Source organism: Puma concolor, chromosome D2, assembly GCF_028749965.1.
Source record: "Puma concolor isolate L17-30 chromosome D2, mPumCon1.1.hap2, whole genome shotgun sequence".
In the NCBI taxonomy this organism is placed as follows: domain Eukaryota; kingdom Metazoa; phylum Chordata; class Mammalia; order Carnivora; family Felidae; genus Puma; species Puma concolor.
The window spans coordinates 51,922,140-51,948,809 of record NC_141677.1 but is presented as its reverse complement, the minus strand read 5'-3'; positions in this window follow the sequence as shown (position 1 = coordinate 51,948,809).

Genomic DNA, 26,670 nt, shown 5'->3' with positions numbered 1-26,670 from the left:
GCTCCTAAATCTAATGTTTGTTCTGCTTTACTATCTACATGAGATAAGGGATCTCGATGTAAAAATAAGTCTTGTGTGGGTCTTTCTGGCAAGAGTCAGCCAACTATAGACCATAGGTCAAATTTGGTTTGTCTGTTTTTGTAAATGAAGTTTAATTGTAGAGCAGACTGTTACATGTTGTCAATGGCTGTTTTTGTGCTCCACTGACAGTTGAGTATAGGTGGACCTTGAACAATGTGGGCTTGAGTGGTGCCAACCCCCCCACATAGTCACAAATCCTTGTATAACTTCTGATTTCCCAAAAGGTTAACAACAGCTAATAGCCCACTGTTGACTGGAAGCCTCACCAGTAACATACACAGTTAACACCTATTTGCTATGTTATATGTATTATGTACTGTATTCTTACAATAAAGTAAGCTACAGAGAAGACCGTGTCACTAAGAAAATCATAAAGAAAATACATTTATAGACCTGTATTTACTTATTGGGGAAAGAATTCATGTATTCGAAACGGATCCATACAGTTCAAACTGCTTTAATTTTGTTTTTCCCTCTGTACCCTTCTGTAAGTCTCTACCATCCGTAGCCCTCCCTTGCAGTACCACACCTCTCTATACTTTGACTTTCCTTAACAGAATTAGAACAGCCTTTAGTCCCACAAAATCCTGTTAAGAAAAGATCTGATAGGTTGATTCATGCTATAATATTAATGATGAATCTGTCTTAATATGTTATATACAACCAAGTGTAGTCTCATTTGAGCAGATCAGAATTTCTAAAGCCAAGTAAGTTAGTCTCAAGTGCTGGAAGAAGTGGCCCTGTGGCAGGCCTTTTGACGTTGGACTTGTGGTCAGAGATCTCTTATTTTGATAGCCTGAGTAATTTTCTATTTGGGCCAAATTTATAGGTAAGGTAGCTTTGTAATAGAAGTGAGGTTCTTAGTTTCAGAATTAAATCTATGCCCAAATTGGGAGCTCTTCCCTACTAGCCCCATAACCTCCTTTTTCAAACACTGTCACATTTTGTGTGTGTGTGTGTGTGTGCGCGTGCACATGTGCATGCATGTGTGCTCCAAATACTTGAACTAATATTGCCCCGGAATAGTTATAAACCAGCATTTCTACTGAACACTTTATGACTCTTGGAAATGGACATGACTGCATTTCACTGGCTATTAAATAGACATATTAGCTGAACATTAGCAACTTTTCTCCCTTACTTGCTTTGTCAGGGAAAATTAGGCCCTAAAAAATGACTGAAACGTAATGCCTGTGGCAAACCTTGTCCCAGCTGAATTTTCCACAGTGATAACCAGTTAACTAACGAATGTGGCAGAGTTTAAAAACTTCGAAGGAAAATGCATCCTCTAATCTTCTGGAGGAGTGGGCTGTGCCTGGGAAACAAAAGATTTGACAAATCCTCATTCCTGCTTGGTCACTCTGTTGTCCTCTGTTGGCCCTCTTCCCTTTCTCCAAAGGGATGAGCCACACACTGACAAGGTTGGTTTGGGGAAGCTGATGTTGCTGGTGACAGGCTAGATACATAGAAGCTTGGAAAACAACCAACAGTGTCCTGGGAGGCACTGAAATTCAGAAACAGATAAGTGGACTTCTTAACACATGAGGAGCAAAGCCAAGAACATTCAGAGTGAGTTTTACATTGTAATTGGGTAAAGAGGAAAAAAGGGGGAAAAGTCAAGAAAATTCATAGGACTGGAAGTGCAAGGACAATATTTGTTTCCCACTGACAGTTTGTGATTTAGCCTAATTTAAATGCCCAGGACTAAATCCTGGATGACTTTAAATGTGTTCCTGAAGAAGTCTTCCAAACTTCTCCAAATGTAACTATATAGCTCTGTGTGCCTGTGTGCACACAGGTATATGCAACATGCTTCACATGCATGTGTGCATGTTGTGGAGGAGTGCCATGGTAGTAATGGAGATACAAGACTGGGTGAAAAAATAACATCAAAGGAACTTGATTTCAACTGGGTTTTTCAGCAGGATTCTAAAGAAATGGAGATATTTGAGGTGCTGGATGATTATCTGCATTGAGAAAAGGGGTTCATATCAATTCAGAAAGTAATAGTTTTTCAAAGGTTTGTTTAATTATGAGGTGATATAATGGTCAGATGGCTAGGCTGTGATCCACTTAAAATATCTACCTTTACATTCTGATTCATTGCATGAAAATATGCAGAAATATAATGGCTAATTTTCAAAATCATGACCTCCTGTATGATAAAAACCAGAAAAGAAGTAATTAACCCAGAAAAAAAAATTAAAACTTCAATAGAAATTGTCAGTGATTACTTAGGTTGAAGTTGCAATGTCAATTCCTTTAACAGTAGTTCATAAACTAAGCAATTTATAGTATATAGCCAATGTCCAAGGGGAAAAATATGGTCTTTTTGATTGAATGAAGCATTACAGAAATCTCTAATTCAGGATTTCAGAGATGCAGGGATTTGAATGGTTACCAATATAAGAATGATTTGTCCTACTTCTCAGCCACTTAGCTGTTTGACTCTTGAACTGAAGCAAATAGTATTTGTTTGTGAAATGAGTCATCCCAGTGTTAAAACGTTTAAAAAAAGACAAAGTAGACGGACCTCCTAATACCTTCACACCTGTAAATTCAGCCTTTGAAAAGAGATTGGGATTGTGGTGACCAGGACACTAGATCACCCTTCACAAGTCAAGCTAACATCCTAGCTCTTCCATTCACTAGCTTTGCTCCCTTGTAACCCTTATCTTTTGTGTGTTTCCTCCTGAATTTGAATTGGAACAAAAACCCATTTTTAGTCTGGGGAGAGGTTATGAGGTTTTAAGAAATACCATGAAAGTGGCTTGAAAATCAGCAAATGTTAAGCACAAAAAAAGTATTCTTGCTCATTCTAATAGACTTACATAAATTAAGCCTACAATCTTTCACGTTTACAATGTGACTGGCTTTTAGTAAGCCAGTGATCATAACATTATGTTCTAAAGGCTCATGAATTGCCTGATACATAAGCAGGTTAGGATTCTGCTATGGTTTAATTACAAGCTCACAAAATCTGTAATTTGCAGAATTTTGGCTTTTTTCCCTTTAATGTATTTGCCAGTCTGTATTCACCTGGCAGTGCCCTATTCTCTATGACCTCTCAAAGTTACGGGTATAAACTTGGAATTGTAAGATGAACAAGATGTGATAGCCTAATATCCAGCGTGGTGATTCTGGTTAACAATCTTGCATTGTGTCCCTGAAACTTGCTAAGGCAGTAGATCTTAGGGGTTCTCATCGCACACACCTATGTGAGCTAAGGGAGGTGTTAAATAGCTTGATTGTGGTAACCATTTCACAATGTGTATATCAAACGATCATATTTAGATGCTAAACATACATAATTTTTATTGATCAATTATATCTCAGTAAAGCTGGCAGGGGGAGTAGCTCTATTAGTATGTCCACTACTTGAGAGACTTAACACTTTAAAAAGTATCAGACCTTCTTTTATTTTGTAAGTTTGGGATTTCAGAATCATGTTAAAGCCACAGTTCAAGTAGGTGGGGAGAGTACAAGAGAGGGCATAAACTCTTAATTCCAGTGTTCATCTGAAACTTTTTCTTCTATATTGAAACAAATAAAACAGACTGGTCTCCCTCTCTGTGAATTCTGAAAACTTGGTACTGAGAGACACTGGGTTAAACGGAAGATTTAAAAAATGAAAAGGGTTCACATCATGTTTGCTTTATCCACGTCACTCAACTGAAATCTTTAGTCTTCTTTATCACTCAGAAATGATGAGTATCTCCCAGCGGCCACTGATGATGTCTAACTCAAAGTGATAAACTCGATGTGCAGCTGCTTCTATGACTCAGGTTTCTTTTTCTTGCTGATTTGAACACAAGTATTCTTGCCAAGGCAGGGAAAAGTGAACAGGGTTGGTCTAACATGGAGATACATCAGGAAACTGATCACATAGGGCATAATAAAGTAAACCAGTGCTTTGAAGGATGTTATGCCTGTACACCCATGGATGCAATATTTTACAAATCTCTTAATCTCATAAAGAAGCTATTAATATTACAATATCTAATTTCTTGAAAAACAAATTGAGACCCAGAGGAATTAAGACCCCTTGTCTGAACAAGGAAGGGGAAGGATCTGGGTCTCAAACTCTGGTCATATGACCTCCAAACCTCCAACTCCTCTGACCCCACTGTTGACGTAAATACTTACTGCACTGTTATATAGCTCACATTGCTGTTGTTAGTTTTATAAATTTCTGGCATTATTTAGTTATTTGTGGTCTCCCAAGCTTGAGTATAACAACCAGGCTTGATATTTCTTTATTTTTCCCAAAACATCTCACATGCTTGTTTGTTTAAAAAAAAAAAAAATAGAATGCTAAAATAGTTGTAATTAATCATAATAGCTCACTAGTGTCAGTTGCTACTTAGCAGAGACCATGATATATGCATTTTGACATGTAAGAGAGGTATAAATCCAAAGCAGGGAACATGGAGAGAAAGAATATGCAGTTCTTGGAGTTTTGAACTTAAATTTATAATGGGACCTGAGGTTGGGCTCCTGGAGGAACCCCTGAAAAAGAAAGACCAGGCCAATGGTAAGAAGGTATCTGAGGCAGTACACCTTGCAGCACATTACCATCTGGTCCGTAGACCTTAAGTATAGAGAAGAATTTCAGGGGAACAAAAGGACAGAGTTCCTTTGAGGATCTTGTTAATGATGCTGATCTTGTTACTTTCTCCCCAAGAACACTCTTGGCTGCCAAATCTTTGAGTTACGGGATGTCACTCTGGTTTTACCGAAAGAGATGACTCCCTTCCCTCCTATACTGCCCCTTTCCTTCCCTCTTTTCCTTTCTAGAATGAAAATGACTGTAACCTTTAAGGTATATCTAATCATAAAAATAATAAATATTCAGAAATCACAGAAAATACAACCAAATTAAAGAGTCAAATAAAATCTCTTCAGTTGGGCCTGGGTGGCTCAGTCGGTTAAGTGTCCGACTTAGGCTCAGATCATGATCTCACGGTTTGGTTCGTGAGTTCAAGCCCCATGTTGTGCCCTGTGCTGACGGTTCAGAGCCTGGAGGCTGCTTCCAATTCGGTGTCTCCCTCTCTCTCATCCCCTCCCCTGCTCATGCTCTGTCTTGTGCTCTGAAAAATACACATTAAAAAAAAGTCTTCAGAAATAACCTTTCATATTACATAGATTTTCAGACTTTTTACATGTACATAAGCCTATGCAGGGTAGAAGGTAATACTGTTTTATTAACCTTTTAATTTATTACCATCAGTTGTAACAGTTGTAGGAGATGACATTGCATGTTGAAACCCATATTTAAAACCATTTCCCCACTGGTTGGCATTCAGTTTGTTGTAATGAACGTCTTCATACAAACATCTTTGTCAATTTATATGATTACGTTCAATGGATAAATTCATAGAAATGTAATTTCTGGGTCAAAAGAAATGTTGAAAGCTTTTCAAACATTTTTAAAAATTTTTTTTGGCATCTTAGGAGTGTCTGTTCTCTTGCATATAGCTTATTATCAAACTACTTAATCTTTTTATGAGAGTCCAAAAGAATGGTTTAGTTCTTATGTATTAGTAGTAAAGTTTATTATTTTGAAAACAGAGATGGGATATATATTTTTATTCTGTTAATTTTTGTGGTTTTTGCTGTAATACTTTTTCCTGACTTGGAAAAAAAAATACATGTGACTTTTTGAGATATAAACTTCATTTTACTATTATACTTAGGTTTTCTTGTTACACCTCCCATTCTTTCCTCTCTCCATTTAAAGTAGGTGTATGACTCTGTTGCTCTCTTGCCTTAGGGGGCAGATAGGTGTAGAAAACAGAAGTAGCCTGCAAGAAATTCAAGTTTCCCTTCCATCTCCTCTACCTTAAAATCCTTAGACTCATTGAGGAGCTCAGGGTTTGAGAAAACTGGCTGAGAGCCTAGGAGAAGTGGGAAGGAAAGAGTTTTCTCCTAGACCAAAAAGTGATTCTTCTGTCTGGGGGAATTAGCAATATTTGATTTGACAAACAAATGTTTATATCCATATTTATGAACAAATGTAACTAACTTGGTAGCTAAGTTTACGAGAAGCAGCTCTTTTATTAGTATCTTCAACATAAACACATGTCAGAAAGTTGTTCTGTTGTTTACAACCACTGCCACTATTTAACTCAGCCATCATGAAGTTAAAGAAGGTGGTTGCTGGGAGATAGGGTGGTGTGGTGGAAAGGATGTTCTCTCAGGACATCAGAAAGGTCGTCTAAGATCTCCTTCCATTTCTGCCACTGATTGCCCTTAGACAGTCATGGAACTTCTCAAAACTTTCTTTATGTGAAAGATGTAACCAGTAACACCAACAGGAGAAAATCAACTCCGATTGCTTGGAATCTGTCATGTCACTTCCCAGATACTGATTGAGTGCCTGCTATGCTGGGCACTGTTTTAAGCACAGAAGCTACAGGAAAGAAAGTAACAGCTGCTCTGACTTCAGGGAATACAGACATACCGGGAATTGGAATATACTATGAAACTCATTTTAAATAGAATCCAAATTACATGCTTCATATGAAATATTTAGCATGATTTCACAGCAGTAGTATTCAATGCCCTAATTGAGATGTGAACCAAGAATTGTAGATGAGCAAGAAAACCAGTAACTGTTAATGAATTAAATTTTTCTAAAGCAAATGGGTTAGTGTTACTGAATTTATTTTTTTAATTCTCACTTGGTGCTTGATGATCTAACCTGTAGACTGTTTATGTTCAGGGAACCAGCACAGCAAGGGGAATCTTGAAATGAGAAAAAGTATCTGGCCATTACTTAATATTAGATATCTCAAAGGGAAAAAGTAATAAATGATAAAATGAGAATTTTGTTGGACTTCTCATATTTAATCTTATAATTTAGATTTTTTTTACTTTAATTTTAATTTATTTTCATGTTTATTTTTGAGAGACTGTAAGTGGGAGAGGGACAGAGAATCCAAAGCAGGCTTCAGGCTGTCAGCACAGAGCCTGACACAGGGCTCAAACCCACAAACAGTGAGATCATGACCTAAGCTGAGCTGAAGTTGGATGCTTAACTGAGCCACCCAGATGCCCCAAGAATCTTTTGACTTTGAATCACCGATGGTGGGGGCACCCAAAGTCTTCACCCAGCCAGGCTGACTGCAGATACCCTGATTTAGTGGCAGTGTTGTAACTATTAAAGGATTGGTTACTCTGACTTAGGGATAATTTCAAGAGCTTTCCTTGTACTTGACATTTCATTCAAGCATTCCCACTGTAAAGCTAGCAGATATGGACAAAGAAGAGGAAACCAAGCCCAGTTTGGAAATTTCTAGCAAGAGTTTTGTGTCATGCAGCTGTTCAAATGAGGCCTTTCCTTGGCCTAATCTCTATATTCGTTCAAGTAGTTAAGAGTTGGCCTTCTATCTGTTTACTTGGGAACCTTCATTCCTTTAGGATTACTGTCAATGTCTCCAATCTCCCCATTTTCAAACTTAGTGTAAATAACTTAGGATTTTTCAAAATTCTCATTCTGTGTGAAGGTTTGCTTATACTCTATTGACAAGGTTGAAATCTGCAAGCTTGATGACGATTAGGCATTTGAAAAATCAATTTAAAAAAAGGTACCTCCTGCCAGCCACCACAACTGCAGATGAGCTGAAATCTTTTCAGGTTCTCTTGCTATTCAAAATGGGTCTCTAGTGTTTTTTCACTTTAGCCAAAAGCTTTTAGGCTTAGTGTAAAGCCTTCAGAGTGACAAAATAAAATGTACGTGCTTTTTCCCATTGCATATCTTCAAGCCAGATTTTCCATGTTTAAAAAGGAAATAATAAAGAAAGACTTCCATCAGGCCCTGGTCACATGCAGGCAAAACAGCATTTTACCCTGTTAATATTCTCGAAGCTGAACATGTGACTGAATGCTGTTACCCAAGTGGTTTCTTATATTTAGCATCAAAAGAGATTCAGTGGTCTGTATTGAGCATGCTGTGGCAAATGTACAGAGTATTAAGAAAATATCTAGGTAAAGTGGGCATTTTTAAGATTTATACTCCTACTTGTATTATATATTTGTTCTCTGCAGGATGGTGCTTAACTCTTCTTATTTTTTATAAAGTTTATTTATTTGGAAAGAGAGTGTGAGGGGCAGAGGGAAAGGAAGACAGAAAATCCCAAGCAGTGCAGAGCCCGCTGTGGGGCTTGCTGTCATGAACTGTGAGCTGAAATCAAGAGTTGGACACTTAACCAACTGAGCCACCCAGGCATCCAACTCGGTCTTCTTGACTACAAAAGGAAGATATTCAGGCTTAAAACAAGTCTGTGCCTGTGCATCAGTGGGATGAGGCAGGGGGTGATGCCTGCCAGGAGCAAGAAATAGCTGCCCAAAGTCACATGGCACCAAGCACATAGTACATATCTTATTTAATCTTCATGATAGGCTTACAGGTGTTGGCATTACTATTCTTATTTTAGGGACAGGAACACTAATGGCTCAACATGAGATGCTTGGAAAGATCACATAGCAAACACATAGCTATGTATTTAATCCCGAATTTAGTCTACTTGGAAACCTGTGTTTTATGCTGCTCCTAGCAAAACTCAGAAAAAAGGGAATTCCTCTCCGTATTGTGTCCCTCACAGAAGGACCTGATTATTTTGATGGCTTAAGGGAAAGTATGCCAGATTTAGAATCAAAGGAACTTTGTGTGTAGGCCTTGACCTTAATGATCTAACCCATGACTCTGGCCGAGTAGGACTTCTCATCTGCTTAGTTCAGTGCTGGGGTTAGAGATGGGGTGAAGTCAGTCAACATACTCCCCTCATGCATCTAACAGTGAGGTCTGTCTGCTCTTTTTCTTAAGTTTTAATATTAGGACTTTTCTCCTGAAAGGTCATTTCAGGATTAAACTGGCCTTGTCTTCTCTGGGAAAGTAATTTGTAAACTGTAAGGCACTTTGTTGCTGTAAGGGTTGTTTTTTTTAAATCTGAGAGCTTCATATTTCTTCCTTTGCTTTAAGTGCTTTAAGGCACTGTAGACATTTAAACTAAAATGTTAAATGATTTCTGGTCCTCTAATTCAAGCTCAGAGTATTAGTAGATGGTATAGGTTTTAATTAATTTTTTAGTATTTTTACATTAAGAACATTGAGGAAAATTTAGAAGTTGGGAATTAAAAACACTGACGATTGTTAAATAAACTTACCACTTATTTTTGGATATTGTATTCCAGAGAAGCCTTCTCTTTATCTCTTTCCTTTTCTCTCTCTCTCTGGCAGGGAGGTGTGTGTGTGTGTGAGAGAGAGAGAGAGAGAGAGAGAGAGAGAGTGTGTGTGTGTGTGTGTGTGTGTGTGAGAGAGAGATAGATTCTGGTAATTTCACTTCATGTTAAAGTGAGTTCTATGCTGTGATTGTTTTGTCTTTCATAACTACACAACAGTCATCTAATTTTGGACATTAGAACACTTTGGTTTTTACAACTCTAAATTATTAGTCAATATTTAATGTTTGTAATTGCCAAAAATTCTGATGATGTCTTTAGGACAGATTTCTTGGAGTAGGTCAAAGGACAACTTTCAAAGGCTCTTTATGCATAATGCCTAGGTTCACTCTAGAAAGGTTATACTAAATATTCTCACCAACAGTCTCTGAAAGTAGGAGTTTTACTTTGTCCTTGATTACACTGAATATTTTTGCACACCCAATATTTTAATTACATTAAATAGACATGAAGTTATATTTCAATAAATATAATCAGAACAAACAGGAGATAAAAATTACAAATACTGCCCATAATTCACTGAAAGTAGTGAATTATGTGACTAATATGGAGGATCACTATTATACTCACCATCTTTTGCCATTCCACTGTGATGATAATTGAAAAAATTGGCAAGAGTTGGGATTCACCATGTTACACGCTATATACAACAGTGTCTATGTTAAATTATAGCATTGTGTTAAATCATAGCTGGATTGGTGAATAGCACATTGCTATTAGGTTTCATTTGTATTTCTTTTATTACTAGTGATAGAAGCATTTTTTCATATACTTATGGGCCTTTCTTGAAAGAGCATTGTGCAGAGGTGAGAGGGTCATCTTTGGAGTCACTCAGCCTGGTGTGAATCCAGGGTCTGATACTTAGTAGATACTTGGCCTGTAGCAAGCTACTTAAACTTTGTATCTTTTAGGGGTGATGTTCATAACATGTATCTCATAAAATTAAGTGTTCTGAGTACTTGGCATATCAACCCAGGTGCAGATAATAATGTTTGGCATACATAATATGTATAAGAACTGTATAGTGATTTTTAACAAATGGTAACTTGATTTTATTTATTCATTTGTTCATTTTGTATATAAATCCCTTGATGTCCTTTTTTCTAGTTTTTTTACAGTGTTGTTTTCTTCTATTTTTAAGTAAAAAAAATGTTAGAACATTAGCTTTATAGTTTGCTGTTTTATTAGCTTTATAGTTTGCTATTTTCCTTCTTTTGGAAAAAGAGTGGGTAGTAACAGTGACAGATCAGAAGGAATGTGAGACTCCGAAATGGCGTAGAAAAACACAGGTCTTCTCTTTCTGCCAAGGCCAGCCAAGACGTCACCTTTTATCACTGGTATACTAAACTAGTGCAATGGGAAGAGTTTGGGATGCAGAGGTAATCAAATCTGTATATGTTATGAATTCAGCTATCCTTAAACACATCCAAGGTATCTCAGGGCACCCAGAGTATTTGTGTGTTCTTCTGACCCCACCTTTTGTGTAGGCAAAGGATGAGACTCATTCGCAGTTGACCAAGGTCATAGGGTTAATGTAAGTCAGACTGCACATCTTAATGATTTTGGCTTGTCAGTCCACTTCTGAGATGGTGATCTATTATGTCGTCATGCTGTGCAATTCCCATATGGAGTGGTTGCTGGGCAACCAGACTGATTTGGTAGAAATAGTAGGCAGTTCTTTGAATCCTGATCCCACTTGACCATTTTCACTAACATATATGCAGTTCATTACAATGCTCTTCCATTTGGTTTGCTGGCAGTCTAAAGCAGTGTTCTCCAACTAAAAATACTTTCAAGTCTAATGAGGTTTTCATTTCTCTTGTTCATTTTCATCAACAAAACTAAGAGATTGTCAAGCTGTGCTCTTGTCCTTCACTGAAGTTAGAACCAAACTATAAAGTCTGAACTAGAATTAAAGATAGTAAATGGTGGCCAGTCCTGTAGATGGCTGTAAACACCCCTGAAACATTCATTGCTAAGCTGCATATAAGTTTTTGTTGTGCTGTTGATATAGGCACTGGTACAGTGAACTACAGTCATCCTTTGATTAATTCATGGAAGTAGCCTCATTCATTCAGTCAACATTCCACAGATAGTTTCTAAGTGTCCGTGCTAGTGCTGTGCTGGGCCCTGAGAATTCACTTGTGAATATGACAGAGCCTCTGCCTTCAATTTGCTTATCGTCAAGTGGAAGAGACAGATCAGGAGAGAAACTTTTACCATGCAGAAGGTCAAGGGCTATGTGAGCACAAAAAGGGATAGCTAACCAGGACATTAGGAGATCAGGGGAAGAGTCCTAGTCATAATATGAAACATGAAGGGTGAGTTAACCAAGAGGTTAGAGAATGGGAAAGGATTCTGGGCAAAGGGAACACAGTGTACAAAGACTAAAAATGAATTCACAGCAGGGTTGGGAATGTGGTTGAATAGGACTAGAGGATGATGAGAGGGAAAAAATTCAGACCAATGGGATCTAATTTGGTGGGGAGACCATCTGTTCTCTAAGATTCTGTCTCATGTATTTAGTTGTCCATCACAGACAAAAGAGACTATTTTATGCCTCTCGGATACTGTCCTCAAACATTACGAACTTTATCCCATAGATAATAGGGTGCCATAGTCCTATGACTCCAGCTTTTCCACGTATATTTCCTGTATTCAAGATGGTAGCTTTCTATTTTGCATGGATTCTCCACATTGCATTGATAGCAAATAGTAAGTAAACACTTGGAGTTAATTATGTCCTAGCAGTTCCTTTCCCAATTGTGCGCCCAAGGCATTGGATATACCCAAGATCTTTACTCTTTTCCCTTGCAGGATGCCGTCTTATAGGTAGGCAAAGCAGCATAGATGATTTTCAATGAAAGTGATTGCCCAAAAAATATTATTGATGTTGTCAAAAACGAATGACTGCTATTTGGATTATCAACTTGTACTATAAAAGCAGTTGAAATGGATCAATTCATTTAGCAATTCTCAATTTTCTAACTTGGTAGAAAATGATGTTGGTATTCAAATGAGCACTGTATTTTTGAATGGGAATATTACTACAGGATTGAGAAAAGCAATGTTAATTCAGACTCTCTCTGCTTATGCTGTGGTCACCCATACAGATTCCTCTCAGGTACAAGCATGCAAGAGAAGCTTGCTTTATCTCTGTGTGTATCTTTCCTAATCTTACAAGTTCCTGAGAGTTGTCTAAAAACCCATGTTTTGGAGCAGCATATTAGCTGAAGCAGTGATTTCTCCTTCATTTATCCCTAAAGCCTCTTCCAATACCCTTGAGTTAAAAATCAGAAGTCAATTCACAGAGAGGGGAGCAGATGCTGTTAAATGACTCATTCAGGATAACACAACAAGTTAGGGTTGGAGTTGAAAATAGAGCAAACTCACCAGGATTGCTGATTGAATAGCAATTATATTTGACCAGAAGTTGGTACTTTGTAGTCTGGTGTGCTTTCTGCAAATACTTCCAGAAGGTGGACAGTTGTTTGGTTAGAGAAATCAGTTGTCTCAAAGGATAAAATTCCTTTAATAGTATTGGCAGATATTTCATTTGCTTTGTTCTAGGCACCGTGCTTGGTTCTTCACATGTAATATATTCTTCACCATTTACTATCTTTTGGCTAGATATTATCCTTATTTTACAAGTGAATAGATTGCAACCCCAAGGAGTATAACTTTGCCACCCAGCTAATAAGTGGTGGGACCAGGAGTGCAGAGATATGCCCATGTTTTTCATAGCTTTCTCCCTAGTGTTGGCACATGGTAGGTATTGCTTGAATACATCTTAATAAATAGGAGCTATGGAAATTGGAGACAGTTTTGGTACAATGAGAAGGTTCTTGTCATCCCCATAGCCGCCTCCGGCAGTCTGTGCAGAATCCATCTTTTCTCCAGGGACCCTTGGCACACTATTCTCTTCCCACTCTGCTCATCCCCTTGCTTGCTCTCTCTCTCTCTCTCTCTCTCTTTCTCTCTCTTTCTCTTTGTCTTTCTCTTTTTCTTTCTCTTTCTCTCTCTCTCTGTCTCTTTCTCTCTTTCTCTCTCTCTCTCTTTCTTTCTTTCTTTCTTTCTTTCTTTCTCTCTCTCTCTCTCTCTCTCTCTCTCTCTCTCTCTCTCTCTCTCTCTCTCTTTCTTCTTCCTTCCTTCTGTCCCTCCCTCATTTTTGAGAGAGGGACAGACCGCGAGCAGGGGAGGGGCAAAGAGAGAGGGAGACACAGAATCCGAAGCAGGCTCCAGGCTCTGAGCTGTCAGTATAGAGCCCGACACCAGACTAGAACTCACAGAACCAGGAGATCCTGACCTGAGCCAAAGTCGCACATGTAAACCGATTGAGGCACCCAGGCGCCCCAAACCTTGCTCTCTGTGATCACTGTTCTCATTGTCTCTCTGGCTACCCTTGGGCAGAGGATGTCATGGCTATTTCTTTCTTAGGTTAAATGTCCTTTTATTTTTCTGCCCTGTTCCTCCCCCTGCCTGACCTCTATTTTGTTCTGCTTTCTCTTACCGAGATCTTTTTTTTTTTTTTTTTTTTTTTAATCTGTATTACTCTCCATTTATTGGAATATAGCCTTTGGAGGCAAACAGTCCTGGGTTCAAATCCCAATCCAGCTATGTTTTAGCAGTATAGCTTTGTACTTAAACTCTTTTAACTTGCCTAAACATCTCCAACAGCTAATTTTCAAGTGCACAATTCAAAAGCCTCTGGAGAAAAAATATCAAATGAATGTATGGCAAGTACATTGATGATTATTAATGAACCATTTTTAGTGTGTGTGTGTGTTTTAATTTCACTTAATATAATGACTTACGTTTCACTGCAGATAATTTGCCTCCCAGATACTTTACCTGATCCTGTTTGGTTATAGAATATGTAATATATACATGCACCTTATTATGTTTTAAAATCCAAACAATTCTAAATTCTGGAACCCCTATGGCTATCAGGATTTTGGGTGAGGGATTGCATATCTGTAATACTTTACTGTTAGGGCTGTGACAGTTAGAAATAAACCATATACCTTGTTAAACACATTGTCACACTGTAGGCACTTAATTCCAAAAAGTCTCTTTTAAATTTGTATTTGTAGGAGGAAAAACCCAAAAGGTATTACGCACGTGTGGGACAGCAGAGCAAGACAAGAAGCCCTGCATTGCGGCTTGAAAAACCTCATTCTATAAATTATCTTTAGTTCCCTTATGGTTATTGTTCTATCATTAGTAGTTTAGTAAACGATCTTCGTTAATGTCCACCCAGAACCTAAAAATTGTTTCCAGGCTTGATTTGACACCTGTGTACTTCTTAAACAATTTGGGCACAGAGAAGACGTTGATGGGGAAGCAATGTGTTTAATTAGATTTGAATTCTCTGCCTTGGGAAATCACTTGATAGAAGCGAGGCTTGTTTTAAACATAACTCAGTATTTTGAAGTAGAAAGTTAAGTGCTACGGCTCATCTGGAAGAAATTACACATAATGGCATCAAGTTCACCAGCAGTAATAGGAAACATGGTATCCTCCGGTGGGTGATAAAATGGGATAAATGCAAGACCATGCTGCCTCTTGGAATAATTACAGTGACTGTGCATCATGTATTGTGAAGTTATAAAAGAAGAAAAAGTAAGCTTTGTTTATTGTTGGTCTTAAAGGAGAGAAAAATAAAAGAAAATGCTACATAAAATACCACAGCTGCTAGGACCAAATGTGCTTAAAAAGGGCCCACATTTCTTTCTGAAAAACAACTACAACTATCCTTGGAGGAACAGACTTACTCTGCTCCCAAAAAGATAATTGCAGTGACAGTCTCCTTCGGCGTTTCTATGTTTTATCTTCCCCAGGGGTCCTGAATCTCAGGTGGGAGGCTGCATCCTGAGCTTAAAGCACCTGGAAAACCTCCATGGCATGCTTCTTTGGCACCCAGCATTGTGCTAGGCACTAGAGAAAGGCGCTTGCAGGAGATGAAACCTTATCACCAGACAATTGCCACCTCGGATGAAAACCCAAACTCAGTTACTAGCTAGGCAGTGCTTTCCTCATAGGAAACCTGCAGTCAGTCTGTTGGCCAGTCTCACAGAAGTAACTCAATTCCAGTGACTACAGAAAGGCCACTTCTGCAAACACCTTCCTAATCAAGATACTTGTTGCTTGAAACAGACGGTTAAAGCCCAAAATTCAAATCTGTTTAGTGTTTGGAGGAAAAAATGCTCTAGTAGTGCTTCCTGCGTTTAATCAAAAGAAAAAAAAGTGAAGATAATACTTCCTGTAAATGCATGCATTCCAAGCATACAGCAACATTTCTAGTTTTTCTCTTTGCCCTCCAAGTGATACTACCTAAAAACAGCTCATCATAAAAAGTCTGACTAGAACGATGGGGTTAGATTAAAAATGTCAAAGATGTGAAAATCTGTTGAGAATAAGGTTATCTAGGCAGAACCTGTCCATAGTTTGGCTTGTCAATAGATTCTGTCTCCCAGTGTCCTTAGGTAGTGGAGATGGAGGAAGAGAGGGAGGTAGCAAAGAAGAATCTCACTAGGGGCTGACCATGCTTGTGTTTTGATCTGGCATCATAACAGAATTCTGAGAAAATGAATCCCTATCGGTGAAGCCACCGAATCTATGGTGTTTTGTTATGGCAGCCTGAGCATGTAAAGACAAGATTAAAATTGGGATAAATCTGAAATTTAGTTCACATGGACACTAAGACCAGGCCTATTGGATTGTGTTATTTACTTTTTTAAAATTTTTTAATTTTTCATTTAAAAGTTTTTAACAGCTGAACAAATCTGAGCAATTTGTTGTGCAGAAACAGCAACACTGTGTTCAACCAACCATGTTGCTCTTTTAGAGATCTAATGACTAATAGATATTTACTTGGAAGATGCCATAGATGACATCTTAAAATGAGAATAGTTGTAGTGTTATGTAGGTCTACCTTAAGAGCAGGAATAAATACAAATTAAATCACACAATCACAAAATGTCACAAATAGAGCCTTTATGTTTGTCTCCCATGGTGGCTTTCAACCTACACTTGGAGTTCAGATATTTAGGAAAGAGTCATGGGCATTTTAGATGGCTCAAGATCAGTCTTGTGAGATGAGCCTTGCTCATTCGAGTTGTAACTAAAGTGTGAGTGGATTAATGTGTTTTACACATTGGGACTTCACAAGACTTAATTGAACAGAGTATTCTCAAACTCTTTGATCTACTTCATCCTTTCCTTTTGCTAATGAGGAAATTCCTGAAGTTAAAGGTGTCCCCTATATAGTTCCTTTTAGTTTCTCTGAAGACATAAACCTCCCTGTTTGCTTTTGCATCAAGACAACTCTGTCTTCTACCTCCTGTGTTCTTTCCTCCTCATCAAGAGCCCATTGTCTGGTAAGTGATAATAACTTAAGCAAACCTCCTCCACTCCCAACATGGGGGAAAAAATAGAGCTTAAACCAGAATTGGCAAACAACAACCTGTGGGCCAACTTGGCCTACCACGTACTTTTTGTAAGTAAAATTTTGGGGGGATGCAACCACTCTTATGTGTTTATTGTCTAGGCTCTTGTGCTATGATACTAGAACAGAATAGTTACAATAGAGGCCAAAGGGCCTACAAAGCCTAAAATATTTACTATCTGGCCCTTTACAGGAAAAGTTTTTTAATCCCTGGCCTAAACTATCTTGAGAGCTGTCCAGCCTACTGATGACTTAAAATTGAAAGCTACAGTTTGGATAAAGTTGATTCTGACATTTTTCCTCCTTGCTTTGCTAAAACCTTGGTTAGGTGATGTTCTCTTATACTCTTGACTAAGAGAAGTCACCCTACATCTAGGCAACACTGAGAATCTTTCAGGAAGCACCAGCAACACCTTAAAGTTATCTTTCTTTTTTTTGTTAGGTCTTATTTCTTTGACTTATTGTCACCCCTTCAATATTTTGAGAAATAGTTACCAAGTTTTATTGTCATCTTTATTTTGGGGGATGTATTCAGTTTGATGGTCAGAAAGGAAGATTTGACGAAATGATGATTTTATACATAATTTGTAGTAAGTTATGATTTACCCCACGCTTTTTGCCTAGATCTTGGCATGTTTTGTAGGAACATAATCAAATTTGTATCCTTTGATCCTGTACTAACAAGCTTGTCTATAGTTTCACCAATAAGGACAGTAACTCAGAGATATTGCGAAGGAGGATTATGTAGCAGTACGGACAAAGGCTTTTAGAAGCAAACAAATTATAATTCCAGCCCAGCACTCATTAGGTGTTTGGGTAAAATGAAGCCCAAGTCTGGCTCTATAAAGTAACAATTATAGTTCCTACCACATGGTAGTACTGTTAAGGACTAAATGCAATCATGTATGTGAAGCTCCTCCCCAGTATTTGCCACAGATGTTTACAACATTTTCATTACCTTATTTCTTCACTTTATCCCCCTTTGAAAAAAAATTTTTAAATGTTTATTCTTGAGAGAGACAGAGTGCCAGTTGGGGAGAGTCAGAGAGAACGGGAGATACAGAATCTGAAGCAGGCTCTAGGCTCTGAGCTGTCAGCAAAGAGCCCGATAATGCGGGGCTTGAACCCATGAGATCATGACCTGAGCTGTAGTCAGACACCTAACCAACTGAGCCACCCAGGTGCCTCAACCCCTTTATCAAGCCCTTCTATCAGGCCTGTTGAATTACTAAGATTTTAGAATATAGAAATTCACTATTGAGGTGGTAAATATTATGTGAAATAGTTGTTGGTGAAAGTTTGTTTATCTAGCTCGGGATAGTAGAGTGGCCGTCACCAAAGCCCTTTTGTTAACCTTAACAAAGTTCAGAGTCTTCATTTCAGCCACTAGGCGGATCAAGTCATGAAGTCCAGATCAGCCAATGGTATGGTACAAGTCACATTCTATACATTGGTCATTTAGGGCTGTATTTCACATGTGTATATTGAGCTGCAGAATTGAGAACGTGTACGTGTTCTTGCCAGGGACCAGAATGTGTGGTTTACTGCCTCAATATTTCAAGTGAATGTGTTTTTAGTAAAAATATCCCAGAACAATTATTTTTCGTTTTCACTGGGGCATACGCAGTTCTCATGGTTTAATTGATTGGATAATTTGTAATTAGGTATAATTTGAGTTTACTGTTTATGGCTTACTTAGGAAGCACATGGATTTTATGACTATATTATCTCCATCAGAGTTGCCACGTATTTTCTCCATAAAGTTTATTCATTAATAGCCATTCCTGGGAGTAAAGAGGGACAGGAGGGAGGAAACAGTCTCAGCTGCCACTGACTCCATTCTAACAGTAACCTTTCTCTGTTGCTATTCTAATGCAAGATTTGTGCTTCCATAGTGATTCACCAGAATCTAAACAATTTAACTACACTTTGGTGACTTGGGTTTTAGCAGTAGTAAGAGTATTTTGTTTAAAAGCTGCAGTAAGAGCCAGCACCCTCTTCAATAAGTATGGTTTGCATGCTTTATGAGTTACACTTGCTGTAAGAATGACGGTAGAAAGATGCTTTGTTATTTAGCCTAACACATAAAAAGCCATAAACTTCGTGAGCTTTTATCTTTAATAACTTAAACTAACAAAATTAAAGCTAGAGATGGCTATTTGTAATTACCTCCATGTCTTCTGTGTGTCCCAAATCAACTGCATTCTGCCTCATTTTAGTACATAATCCATTTGAAGTTGTTTTTGGTAAAAAAACAAAACAAAAACAAAAAAAACTCCCTTCAGTTGTGTGTAGACCACCAGAGGTCTTGAGTGACTAGGACAACAGCTGCAGCTAATTTTGCTGGCCTTTTGTAGCAGATACAATAACACAGCTGTGCATATGTTCAAATGGACTATGTCTCAGCAGCCCTGGGGGTGAACTGCTGGACCCTGAAACTCTACAGGGAGTCCGTCAGTATCACATGGATAGAGTGGAATTGACAATTGCCTTCTGTCAAAGAGATGTTGGAGATTGACCTTTCTCTGCTGCCGACTAGTACTTGAGTGGTGTGTTTGTTATTTGGGACTTCACTATATCCTAGAAAGTCAGCAATGCCTTGAAACTGAGATCAATGGATACTGGCTCCTGATTCTTTAAAGCAGATACCTAAACTGTTGGTGCTTGGCAACTAACTTGGATTTTATACCCCTGCTTTTTTTCTTCTGACTTAGCAATTGAAGTATTTCTTTAACATCACCTGATGCCACAATTAGCTTTACTATATATTGTATCCATTAAATTGTGCCTCACTTTTCAAAATCCAGTAGTTACGTTATTTAAAAAGATTTTTTTACTGTTTTTCAGAGAGAGAGAGACACACAGTCAGTGTGAGTGGGGAGGGGCAGAGAGACAGGGAGACACAGAATCTGAAGAAGGCTCCAGGCTCTGACCTGTCAGCACAGAGCCCGATACAGGGCTGGAACCCACAGACCACAAGATCATGACTTGAGCGGAAGTCCAACACCTCCCAGGCACCCCCGTTAATTGTTATTTTATGGCAGTGTTTTTCTAATTGAACTTTGGGGACAGGACAATGAAATTTCAAGGAGATGCAGAGACCAGAGCTAGCTGTTTGCAAACACATTATCTCCTCTCTCTTCCTGGGTTTTTGAGGTCTAGAGGAGTAGATGGGTTTGTTAGGCAGGTTGGCACCCTTGCTGGGGAACTGGATACAGTCCTAAGCACCCACGGAGGGTATGTGCAGCTGATTAGTAATGGGCTGAGACAGAGTTCTGTTGAGTTCCCTGGTCAGCAGCAAAAGGGGTAGTCTGGAGCTGGGTAACTATTAGTTAAGAGAATGCCAGCTGGTATGTAAGAAGCTCCCAAATTGCAGTGGCTTTTTTTAAAAAAAAATTTTTTTTTTCAACGTTTATTTATTTTTGGGACAGAGAGAGACAGAGCATGAACGGGGGAGGGGCAGAGAGAGAGGGAGACACAGAATCGGAAACAGGCTCCAGGCTCTGAGCCATCAGCCCAGAGCCCGACGCGGGGCTCAAACTCATGGACCACGAGATCGTGACCTGAGCCGAAGTCGGACGCTTAACCAACTGAGCCACCCAGGCGCCCCCAAATTGCAGTGGCTTAACACAATATAAAGTTTATTTCTTACTCGAATAACAGCCTAGTGTCTGTGTTTCACAGGTGGCCTTCTGTGCAGTTACTCAGGGACCCAGGCTAATTCTTTCCTCTGTTTTCGGCTTTCCCTTTTCTTTCAGCCAGCATGTGGGGAAACAGAACTATCCCACCCTGGTAGTGACACCACTTCCCTTCACGATCCACTGCAAAGAACTAGTTACAGGGTTGTGCAGGAAGCTGGGAAATCTAGTCACTGGCTAGACCATCTTCTCCTAGCCTAAGTTCAACATACAGAGGGAGAACTTGAATGTCTAATAGTTAGCCATCTCTGTCACAATAAGAGATTGAGTAAGGTTGAGTCCAAAAGGGAACCAAGATGCGGGAGAGATGCACAAGGAGGAAACAGGAGGGTCTGTAGGAATTTCCCAGGTCAGAGTTTAGATGATTGCAATAAGACTTTTTTGATTTCTGAAATTTCTGAAAATGTCCTTTGAACCATTAAAGGAGTAAATGTGGACCAAGTATGAGAATTCAAAAAATTCTTTCCCTTCTTTCATTTATCTTGACCTGACAGGTGTGTCTTCTTTCAGCCCGTCTTTACATGTTTCCATGGGGGTTAAAGATTTTTCAGAGTCCTCTCTTTTTCCATCGCTATACACAATAACTGCTAAGCAGAGTTTGCTCAGGGAAGTTGATTGGCCCCTGCTCTCCTTCCCAATTGTTACCATCATTGCATGCTTGCTATGTCCCAGTGCTTTATTAATCTTGTCCCACTCAGTCCTCCCAATGACCTAATGAGGTACATATTTTAGCTTTAATACAAGTTTTAAAGATATATTATAGGTATAACATGGTCTTCTTAGACTCTGCTGGTAAACCCAAACCTAAAACACTGTGAAGGGGCCAAGGATATTCAGATGGGTTAGAGTCAGTAGTGGGAATAGTGATATTAGTGAAACATGGTAAATAGAATAGTTTAAAAAAAAAGTACTGAACAAAATAGGCTAAACATAGAAGAAAAATTGATTTGTTGTATGTTCTTAAAAAGGCTCATAGCTATTGTCATAATCATTCAATCCAGGTATGCAGAGAAAATATACTATTCCTTTCTCTCTTGGGGTTTCTATTTATTCCTAAACCATTATTGTGGCAGTGAGAGATTGTGTAAGAAATGAAAAATTCACCACAGGGCCACACTATGCTATGACCCAATTGGTTTTTACAGCTATTTGCTTCAAGTCTATGTCTGCCTGCAAGTGAATGAGCCATCTTGACAAGTACTTGATCAAGTAACAATTCCAATTTTGTTTCCCTTTGGGTAAGTGCTAACAATGTTCACAATCAAGTGTGAAGCTTTAAAATGTTTAATACATATACTAATGTACTAATTGTGGGGGGGGAAAGTCTAAACTGTTGTTTATTTGTGAAGTGTAAAATCATAATTTGTTTACCTTTTACCTGTCTAGGTTTTATTATCTATCTCAATGGCTATTACATTTTTAAATAAAAAACTAAAAATATCATCTACAGGAGGAAATCTCATTGCAGACCTAGCTCGTATTGTTCTTTTGGAATTCTGAAGGAAATCACTATTTTCCAAAATCAGTTCATTTTTAATGAAAGAGAGAATATGCAGGGGGAGGGACACAGGGGGAGAGAGAATCCCAGGCAGGCTCTGCACTGTCAGCATAGAGCTCGATGCAGGGCTCGGTGTCACGAATTGCAAGGTCATGACCTGAGCTGGAATCAAGAGTTAGGCACTTAACCAACTGAGCCACCCAGGTGCCCCAAGTAGTTCATTTTTAAGAGAAGCTAAAGAAATTTTTCCATTAAAAACAAGTTTGAAGAAAGACTAATATTTTAGATTTTGATCATTTACTAAATTCAAGTTTTCATGCCTTCAGTTGAAATTATTTAACAGTAATTTGTAGAGTAAGGTCCATATTGTATGTCCAAACTGATTGATAAATAGTAGGGTATGCCGTGTCTAAGATAGCCTCCAATGATCACTGCCTCCTGGTTTTCACGTCTTAGTGTATTCCCCTCCCCTTCATCACCAACAGGACCCAGAGACTCACTTCTAACAAACAAAATACAGCAGTAGTGATTGATAGTGTCACTTCTGAAGCTATATTAGAATGAGGCTGTGGTTTCCTCTCCCTCCCCCTTCCCTGTTAATAGCTAGCTCTATGAGATAGCAAGAACCATGTTGTGAACCCTCTTATGTAGAGGACCATGTGATAAAGATCTCTGGGCAACAGTCAAGGAAGACCTATGGCTGTCTGCTCAATAATGTGTTAGCTTGGAAACCGATCTTAACCCAGTTGAACTTGGATCTTGAATCAGAGGCACCTAGTTAAGCCATACTCCTGACCCCTAGAAATTGTGAGATAATAAATATTTGTCGACCTAGGTCACAACATTTCAGGGTAACTTGAACACAGCAGTAAATAATACCAGTTAATGCTGCTTACTTGAAGCAGGGGTTCTGCAAAAGAGTTTGAGACTTTATTCCTTCGGGAAGTCTAATCCATCAGTTAGAATTGTCTGCTATGGATTCAGGGTGGGAAGAATGGTAATGAGTGTGCTCTTCTTTTACATGATGAGCAGAATAGTAGCCAACAGAGTGAAATCATCTGGGGGTTCAGGGAAACACCCTTGTGTTAATAGGACCTGTTATTCCACTATCATTAACATCATGAGGTAGTCATTAGTCACATTGGTTTGTGTAGGTCCTGATTTGTATCTTTGTCTTGATGAATACTGATTGTATGGTTTGAGGAGGCAGGCAAGATCTGGGACAAAGTTCTGGGTGGCCGAAAGCAGCCCAGAGCTATTCGTGCTTCCTGGGGTAAGCCCCAGAGCAGAGACAGAGACTGTGAAAAAGAGTGGAGAGAAAAAGTAAGACCGTTTTCTTTACTTTAAAAAAATTTTTTTAAATGTTCGTTTTTGAGAGAGAGACTGAGTGTGATGGGGGAGGGGCAAAGAGAGAGGGAGACACAGAATCTGAAACAGGCTCCAGGCTCCAAGCTGTCAGCACAGAGCCCTGTGCTCGAACCCATGAACCGCAAGATCATGACCTGAGCTGAAGTCACTCACTCACCGAGTGAGCCACCCAGGTGCCCCAAGAAAAACCATTTTCTCACATTGCACGATTTACCTGATGTGAGTCCCAACTCGGGGGAAACTTAAGAACTTAGGAGTGCAAGTGATGTAGCCCCAGAAAGATCCAGTACAGCACTTACATGTGTTAGAAGGATTGAGTGGCTCTGAGGAATTGCTGTTATTCCAAAGATTGATACCAAAATATCCTCAGAAGACTGACAAACCCAGTGCTCATCAACACGGGCCCTGGAGCACCGTTGAAATGAGAATCCCAGTGGGGTTCCAACAGGTCTCTAATGAATATTGGCCTGTGATCCAAGAGCGAGAAACTTGAACAAAGAAAACTATATTGAAAGAAACTCCTTGTTTATAAGGCCCGTTTCGTAGACCACTCAAAGTTCAGGCATGTTTCTTTTCATGGGTGAGAATCTACTTTGCATAACCAAATGCCATAGTTGGGAAAGTCTGAAAGGAAGTTTTTTGTCATTCTTTAAGAATTTAAATAAAAATGAGCTTTCTGTGAGATATGCCTGAGGACTGCTGAGGTTGTACTTACAGATGAAGCATGAACAATGCTAAGAAAATGTTTATGTAGTTGAGGTTTGCGTATCCTATTTTTTAATGTCTAATTTGAAGACTATATTAGAATTTAAATGACTTTAACAGGCTATTTAGGGTATTTTCATGGACATTATGTGGAGAAAAAGTAAATGTGTGTGCATGTGTCTGTTTTTAGCTCAGATTATACTTGCTCCTTATTGGGTTACTCATTGGTTCCTGAAGAATCAATTGTGATAGGAGCTTGCACATTCTCATACTTAAAAAATTCAGAAAATTATAAAATGTGTGAGATGTTTGAAGTTCAGCAGTATTTATGTTCTGTCCTGTTAAATTCTGCTAACTATAAACATGAATATTGTCATGAGCTCCCTGTCCCCCATGAGATTTCTCATCATGACGGGAACAGGCCTTTATTTTTATTAAAATACTCTATTTTATTCAACATCAGAAACCTTTCCACATAAGGGAAATACTTTTTGATTTTTTTTTTTCTTCTCTTGCCTCTTTGGAAGTCCCCGGAAGCCTTTTTGTCATAGAAGCTCGTTGAGAGACACACACATCCTTACACAAGCTGAGAGAAAAGGTCTTACCTTACATGGAGAAGAGAAATACTAATAATTTCCTTAGCTTGGTCCAGGCAAGCACAATGGAGACAGCGAAAAGGACCCAGTGTGTTAATGACTATTTAACGCTCATAGTAGAAAGAATGAGACCATCTTGAGTCTGAATCTGGATTTCTGGCTTGGCACTGACACATTAATTTACCCCTTAGGAAGCTAATGGTTTTAGTTTGCTGATAGGGAAAGCAACTTTTACCTCTCCTCTATCAGTTTCAAAGCACATTTGATTTTTATTTTAAGCCCAAGAGTAGCATATTTAGTTAGTGGCCTGATGTTTTCTCCAGTTTTCTGGACAGACTCTCAGATGCTGACTGGTTGCAATTGAAAGAGAATGCTTGCTGCTCCATCATATGGTGCTCTTGTCCTTCTCCACCATGTTGATCATCTGCCTCTTCACAATAGAGTCTGTCATCGGAAATTGGATTCATATCTCACCTGGAAGTATTGGCCTCACAGAATTGGTGCAATTGAAGATGATTAAAATAATCAGTTCTTCTCTGTCCAGTTAAACAGTCTCAAGGTAGCAAAGCAGGTCCACGTGCATCTTCAGTCTTGTGGAGTCCTGAGGTTCCATTTGATTGGCTATTCCAACCCTATCCAGTCTACCCCGCCTGCAGATTATGCATTGTACATCTTCCTGACCATAGAACATACCATTGCTTAATAAAACTCTAAAGGAAATATATATGCTTTTCATACCACTCAGATGACCTCTAGGTTTGCTCTGGTTAGTGCCACCTGAATTGTTGATGTGTTTTCTGAGATTAGGAAACAGAGTCAGACACTCAGCCAGCCCACTAGCGATAGGCTTTGTAAGGCCTAGAGGACCCTGGTAAAGCCCTTTTTAAAAAAATTTTTTTTAATGTTTATTCGTTTTTGAAAGTGCATGAGTGAGCCTACGTGGGAGAGGGGCAGAGACAGGGAGACACAGAATCCAAAGCGGGCTCCAGGTTCTGTCAGCACAGAGCCCAACACGGGGCTGAAAATCATGAACAGCAAGATCATGGCCTAAGCCAAAATCGGACACTCAACTTACTGAGCTACCCAGGTGCCCCAAACCCTGCTAAAGTCCTAAGAAAGCAATAAAACTAAAAGAACAGCTTTCAGTTTTAGTACAAAAAATCCTGGCCCTAAACTAACTTCATTTATTCAAGGTTTGAGTAAAAGTAGGAATAGAGAGCCTTTCCTTTAGGATCAAAACCAAAATGTCAAGAAGTGAGACTTGATGTTCTTTGAAATTACTAAAGGCCTCATTCCATAGACTTCAGCTCACTGAAATCCCAGTTCTAAAGAAGAGGGCATAAATGAGACCATCATGTGGTTCAGTAATATAACTGTTGCCCATATCAATTAATGGCACCACCATGCTCCTGGTTGCTCAGTTGACCCAAACTAGAAACTATCCTTGGTGCCTCCCTCTGTCAATCCTTAAACCCAGTTAGCCACCAAAAAATTTTGATATCACCCCAAAATGTATTTAAAATGAATACATTTCTCTTCATTTCCACTGTTAACACTCTGGTTTTTGTCTCTCAACTTTTAATTGAATGGTTGTGGTGTCCTTGAGTCTTCACTACCGATTTTGAAAATTTATTTTTGATAAAAAAGATTGAAGGTATGGAAAATGATTTGATATACATAGTGAAATGACTACCATAGTCAAGTCAATTAACAATTTTCTCCTGTAGTTACTATGTGTGGTGGGGTGTGTGTGTGAGAGATCAGAGCACCTGAAATCTCTCTCAGCAAATTTCTGGTATTCAGTAAGGTGATACTGTAGTTCAGTCTAGTCCATAGAACAGCCCAGGATCTTCTAAAATGCAAATCTGATCATACCAATACTGTTTCTTTGTTTTTAGGATCAACATTGGTGTGCCTGATGCTTAGTGACCAGTAAAATAATCAGTGAATGAACCTATTTTGATCCTGTTTTGTGGTGTAGATAAATACCGTGAGTTTTTTTTTAAGAGATTTTGAATAAGGAAGATTTCGTGT